Genomic DNA, 6,958 nt, shown 5'->3' with positions numbered 1-6,958 from the left:
TTGTTTAGCATTCGAATCACCCATTCCTTTTTCTTTATTCAATCTGTCTTACCTTTCTTATATGTATAACCTTTCAATCTATGTATTAATAGAATCTATAGTATTCATATAGAATAAGAATAAAATAGAATAGAATAAGAATAAAAATTAAGACAATAAACTGCAGATTCTTTCTTTCTGTTCCATTCTTACGTTTCCATATTAAAGTGTTTCTTACTTAAATTTAATAATATTAATCTAATATGCCCATTGGTGTTCCAAAAGTACCTTACCGGATTCCTGGAGATGAAGAAGCGACTTGGGTTGACTTATACAATGTTATGTATCGAGAAAGGACACTTTTTTTAGGTCAAGAGATTCGTTGCGAGATCACGAATCATATTACAGGTCTCATGGTATATCTGAGTATAGAAGATGGAATTAGTGATATTTTTTTGTTTATAAACTCCCCAGGCGGTTGGCTAATCTCAGGAATCGCTATTTTTGATACGATGCAAACGGTGACACCAGATATATATACAATATGCCTCGGAATAGCCGCGTCCATGGCGTCCTTCATTCTGCTTGGAGGAGAACCCACCAAGCGTATAGCATTCCCTCACGCGAGGATTATGCTTCACCAACCTGCTAGTGCTTATTATCAGGCAAGGACACCAGAATTTTTACTAGAAGTAGAAGAGTTACACAAAGTTCGCGAAATGATCACAAGGGTTTATGCACTAAGAACAGGCAAGCCTTTTTGGGTTGTATCCGAAGACATGGAAAGGGATGTTTTTATGTCAGCAGACGAAGCCAAAGCTTATGGACTTGTCGATATTGTAGGGGATGAAATGATTGACAAGCACTGCGATACTGATCCAGTGTGGTTTCCGGAAATGTTTAAGGATTGGTAGTGTCCGGATTTCTTGTAAAGTTATTTCACAGCTAAATTCGTGTTTTCCTCGATTTAATAGAAAATAGAAAGACTTCATGATGAGCAATCATCAGGTTAAGATGGATCTAAACCAATCCATTTTTTTCTATATACATACAACATGCCAACGGTTAAACAACTTATTAGAAACGCAAGACAGCCAATACGAAATGCTAGAAAAACGGCTGCGCTTAAAGGATGCCCTCAGCATCGAGGAACATGTGCTAGGGTGTATGTGCGACTCGTTCAGATCATGACTTCAAACAAATATAAAAAAATTTGAAGTATCCCTGATTAGTACCAATGAATAGGATATAGCTTCTCTATCCTAGATTTCTATGGTATATGGAATTTCTGGTTTCCTTTGGTGCAAATCGAATTATCTAAATTTGGAAATAAGAAGCAATTCTCCCATTGGTAGCAAATGGTTATCCATTAAGCGGAGGAAATAGTAATAAAAAGAAAAAGGCTTATGCTCTTTTATCTTAAAAGAACGGACTAACAGGGTCAGCTACTTAGCCAACTTTCATAATTAAATACCGTCACTGTATGGATAACTCTTATTGTGAAAAGAGCTATTTACTCTATAATGGATAGGTAGAGCCAAAGAATGTGAACTATACAAGTTCGTAATACTTTTTGATGAAAGAAAGGGCTCCGGTGTATAGAGAGGGCCTCACCGTTTAAAAGGGAACCATAGAAACGATGGAACCCACTATTTTTTTTAGTATTATTTAGAATGAATTTGTTATTTCGTATAGAAATAACTGAACGGAGTGGAATAAAAAATCGTGGTTGGGAAGGTTACTATAGCAAAAGCCATTGGAATTAATATTTTATATATCGGAATAATTAGTTTTGTTATTAATGAGAAAAAGGGTGGCTAAAAGAAGAGAAATCATTAGTTATTCATTAAGGTTAATTTGATTCAATGACCAGAGTTCCGCGAGGATATATAGCCCGGAGACGACGAACAAAAATGCGTTCATTTGCCTCAAACTTTAGAGGGGCTCATTTAAGACTTAATCGAATGATTACCCAACAAGTAAAAAGAGCTTTTGTTTCCTCTCATCGAGATAGAGGTAGGCAAAAGAGGGATTTTCGTCGTTTGTGGATCACTCGGATAAACGCAGCAAAGCGGGTATATAAAGTATTCGATAGTTATAGTAAATTAATACACAACCTGTACAAGAAGAAATCGATTCTTAATCGTAAAATGCTTGCACAAGTAGCTGTATCAAATCCAAACAATCTTTACACGATTTCCAATAAAATAAAGATCATCAACTAAAGGTATAAATAAAGTAATATACTGGAATAATAAAAGATGAATTCCCGGAGAGGGAACTCCGGGAAGATACAATAAATTAAGATTAAGTGGTAGGAATCGACGAGCTGGATTACTTTCTTTATAATATATATAGGTCTGGCCCTTGCGAATTCGAATAAAACATCAACAATCGGAACTTAAGTTCCGGTTGTTGTTTCTTAAATTTTGGTTGTAGTTTCTTAAGTTTCGATTGGAATTGTACTTTTGCGTTAATTGAGGAATATATCTATTTTTTCTGGGTCTAGAACCTGTAATTATTGAAATTGACTGGGCTTGAAATTGTTTTTCGTTCTCATAGTTACGAAACGGTAAAAAAGATAAAATACGAGCCTGTTTTATAGCAAGAGTAATTAATCGTTGTTGTTTCAAGGTTAATCTATTTATTCGTCTCGATAATATTTTTCCTTGTTCACTAATAAATCTATTAATTAATCTCATGTTTCTATAATCAATTCGATCTCCCGGGCCAACCCGGGGACGCCTACGAAAAGGTTGTTTAGATTTACGAAAAGGTTGTTTGAATTTACGAAAAGTTTGCTTGGATTTACGAAAGGGTTGCTTGGATTTATTAAAAGTTTGCTTGGATTTACTAAAGGGTTGCTTAGATTTAAGAAAAGGTTGTTTAGATGTATACATGATTTATTCCTTATTTAATTTAAAATTGGAAAATGCACTTCTTTATTTTATTAATTTAGGATCCAGAAGAAGTAGTTTTTCTTTGATCCATATCTTATTTGATTCATATTATAGTATATGAATACCCTCTGTATATGAATACCCTCTATACATATGAAATAATATCGACCGGAAATCAGATGAGTTGATTTGTATTTTGTATTCTATACTATGTTTTATTTATATATAAAATATGAAGTTCTTACTCTTTCTGTTGTTTGGAAAGATCGAATACACGATGTTCCTATTTCTTTATTTCGTGATGAGTCGTATGCTTGCGACAATAACGACAAATTTTTTTGAATTCTAACTGTCCGGGTGTATTGTGGCGATTCTTTTGAGTACTATATCTAGAAATCCCCGTCGATTCCTCATTGGCACCTTTTCGAACACAACTGATGCATTCCAAAATAACTCTGATTCTAACATCTTTTCCCTTGGCCATGAACCTCCTTTTCCTTTTGGATTGACTTAATTTAATTCTTCTACTTATTCTTTTATTCTTCTATTTTGAATCCGAAGAAGAAGAATAAAATTCATTAGAATAATTTTTTTTATTCTTAAATTAAGTAATAAAAAATAGAGAAATAATTAAAGAATACAATCCTTGTCGAATTAGCAAAGATTTTGGTTCGAAATCCTTTCATTTAATTAGTCAGCCCCGCCTTTTTCTATGCTCTGATTTCTGAGGCCTGATTTAGCTTGGGTACCCCTTTAAATTGAATTTCTATTTTTAAAAATAGGGTTTACCAAATTTTTAATGACTCTGAGGTTCAACCCAATCCATCTTTTCTTTCTTTTTCCTTCCGATACTAAAAAAAGATTGAAAAGGATAAGATAAAATTTTGTCATATCACGAAGAAATCTATCCCTCCCATAGCAATAACTAGAATTAAAAAAAGGGAATGACAAAGCATCCGGGAATAAACGATTAATTTCTATCAATAAACCTGCTAAAGCACCAAACCATAGAGTACTTAGCACGGGTGCTACAGAGAGATATGTTTTTATATCCCGCATTGAAAATCCTCCTTCCTTGTTGGAATACATATATGATCATAAACTTATGCTATATATAAACTGAACCATAATCGACGAAATTTTCCGAAATTGTCCTATCCCTAAAAAATAAAAAGATGACCCCTTCTTCCTATATATTATCAAGGAAAAGTAATCTTTCTTTTATAGGCGAAATTCTATTGGATTTTAGCTGTATATAATTCCTTAATTATATGAGACCAAAAAGAAGAAATGACACGAGGGTTCTGGTTCTATATATAGATAGAGAAAGAATAAGAAAATTATGATGTGGAAAAGAAGACAGGAATTGTGTACAATGGCATTGCACAACAATTTAATTTGGAAAAGGGATGTAGCGCAGCTTGGTAGCGCGTTTGTTTTGGGTACAAAATGTCACAGGTTCAAATCCTGTCATCCCTACCTATTACTTCTTTCTTCTTTATAGGCAGTAGCAACGAGATCAATTAAAGTAAAGTGGGTATAACTGGAATTTGTGGAGACTATACGTACGTGAGATACATTAGGAATAGAAAAAGATTTTCTTTTTGAATGAATGAAAGCGCTCTTAGTTCAGTTTGGTAGAACGCGGGTCTCCAAAACCCGATGTCGTAGGTTCAAATCCTACAGAGCGTGATTCCATCTATCTTATGTCGAAGCAGAGTAAAATAACTTAACAAAATTGAATTGTAACTCCAATTTGACCTCCTCCAGACCAGAGAGGAGGTCAATAAAAAAATGACTCAATCAAAGATCCAACTGATCCCCACGCCTGTATTGCAAATACGCAGTCACGAATAATCCCGCTAAAGTAATAGGAATTAGGCCTAAGACGATTCCAAATAGAAAAACTTCAATCATTTCGATTTGTTCGGGGGGATAAAAAAAGAGGTACAATCTATCCCTAAATAGTACTCTAAATTATCCACGAATCTCAATGACCAAGAAAAGAATTCCTAATTAGTCTGGAAAAGAGTCGTAGAATATCAGGAATCCCAAAGAAAGATTTTGCTTTTCTGAATTATTATTATTCAGTCAATTCAAATAAGACGTATCTTGTTCAAGCCAATAAATAGAGCTGGGGTTATAGTTAAAGCAGCCAGTAGAAAACCGAAATAACTAGTTAAAGTAAGCATGAAAGAGTTAAATTCCATTTTTTTTACTACACTACATATGTTGGTAAAGCATTTACCTAAGTTATGGAAAATTCATAATTCATCAGTTATTTTAGATAATACTAAAAAACAAGATAGAGTGAGATACAGAAGTGTAAAAGAAAGTGGATTCATCAGATGATACATGAGTCCCTAATTTCGAATCAAGAGATTTGTTATGGAATTTTTCAATTGAGTAAAGTAATAATATTAAGAACTAGATCATATAACCCCATTGAATGAAAAAATGAAATTGGATTTTCAGGGAAATTTAGGAATAAGAGATAAATAAACAATTGAATTTGAAAAAAAAAACTTCTTTCTATTTTGGATAATTTCTTTTTCAATAGGACCCTCTTTTTGGACTGAACGATCGAATATTCCCCTATTCCTTCTTATTTTAACTGATTGTATTCTATATGGAATAAGAGGAGAAGAAAAGCATTCCACGACCTCCCGAGGGTCTGTTAAAAAAAAAGAAAGCTCTTCCTTGAATTTACTTTATTTTTATTCCTTTTTCGAACTCCAACCAAAGTAGATTCGAAGACGAGTCACTTCAATTATCCTTTTAAGTTCTATTCTATCTTCTGTCTTTCCCTATTTCATCTCGTAAAGTTCCACGCTCACAGTTTAGTCAAGAAAGTTAGACCTAATCCAACAAACAAGACAAGGATTAATTACGAATTATGAAAGGATAAATTTCACATATACTTGTCCTTGTATTGTGTCAGTATGAGAATATCCTTCCTAAATTATTTATCCAAACCTATTGATCATTAACTTAGATTTTCCCAAGATTTTGGCTGCTATTCCGAATTACTCTATTATTCCGAAGCCAAGGAAAATAAATAGAACCTACAAAAAAGGGGTTTTCTATTGACGCCTTGAATAACATATAGCTTACCTATAGACAAAAAAAAGTAATTATGTTTCGGAACCAGGCAAAACCAGATTGTTGTGCCATAGGAAGGATAGCTATACTAATTCGGTATACTCAAAATACACCTTTGGTACAAAATTGACAATCTCACAAGGATGAAATATCAGTAATTTTCTATTTACTGGTTGATCCCATCTTTTACGGAATCAATTCCTTTTTTGAATGTACAAAAATTTTGGGAGTTCAGCATGTCTGGAAGCACGGGAGAACGTTCTTTTGCTGATATTATTACCAGTATTCGATACTGGGTTATTCATAGCATTACTATACCTTCCCTATTCATTGCGGGTTGGTTATTTGTCAGTACGGGTTTAGCTTATGACGTGTTTGGAAGTCCTAGGCCAAACAAGTATTTCACGGAAAGCCGACAAGGAATTCCGTTAATAACCGACCGTTTTGATTCTTTAGAACAACTCGATGAATTTAGTAGATCCTTTTAGGAGGCCCTCAATGACCATAGATCGAACCTATCCTATTTTTACAGTGCGATGGCTGGCTATTCACGGACTAGCTGTACCTACTGTTTTTTTCTTGGGATCAATATCAGCAATGCAGTTCATCCAACGATAAACCAAATTCCAACTATAGAACTATGACACAATCAAACCCGAATGAACAAAATGTTGAATTGAATCGTACCAGTCTATACTGGGGTTTATTACTCATTTTTGTACTTGCTGTTTTATTTTCCAATTACTTCTTCAATTGAGAGAAACAAAGAGACTAATAAGAATTCTCTTATCCCATTTGGAAAGATACCATCCTTATAACTACCCATGACTGTTTTTGTCTCTAGCATGACCAATTGATAAAATGTGGAGGAAAGTAGGGGAAATGGCCGATACTACTGGAAGAATTCCTCTTTGGCTGATAGGTACTGTAGCTGGTATTCCTGTGATTGGTTTAGTAGGTGTTTTCTTTTATGGTTC

The 6,958-nt window shown here is 33.9% G+C and overlaps 2 non-coding genes across 2 annotated transcripts; both read left to right on the top strand.

Moving 5' to 3' along the window:
* Positions 1 to 4,284: 4,284 nt before the first annotated feature.
* Positions 4,285 to 4,358, top strand: TRNAP-UGG. The gene has a single exon. It is a non-coding gene; the product is annotated as a tRNA-Pro (tRNA).
* A 139-nt stretch (positions 4,359 to 4,497) lies between these two features.
* Positions 4,498 to 4,571, top strand: TRNAW-CCA. Its single transcript has one exon. It is a non-coding gene; the product is annotated as a tRNA-Trp (tRNA).
* The last annotated feature ends 2,387 nt before the right edge of the window (positions 4,572 to 6,958 follow it).

Source organism: Hordeum vulgare, chromosome 5H (assembly GCF_904849725.1).
Source record: "Hordeum vulgare subsp. vulgare chromosome 5H, MorexV3_pseudomolecules_assembly, whole genome shotgun sequence".
Lineage (NCBI taxonomy): Eukaryota > Viridiplantae > Streptophyta > Magnoliopsida > Poales > Poaceae > Hordeum > Hordeum vulgare.
This window is presented reverse-complemented; position numbering and strand designations above follow the sequence as displayed.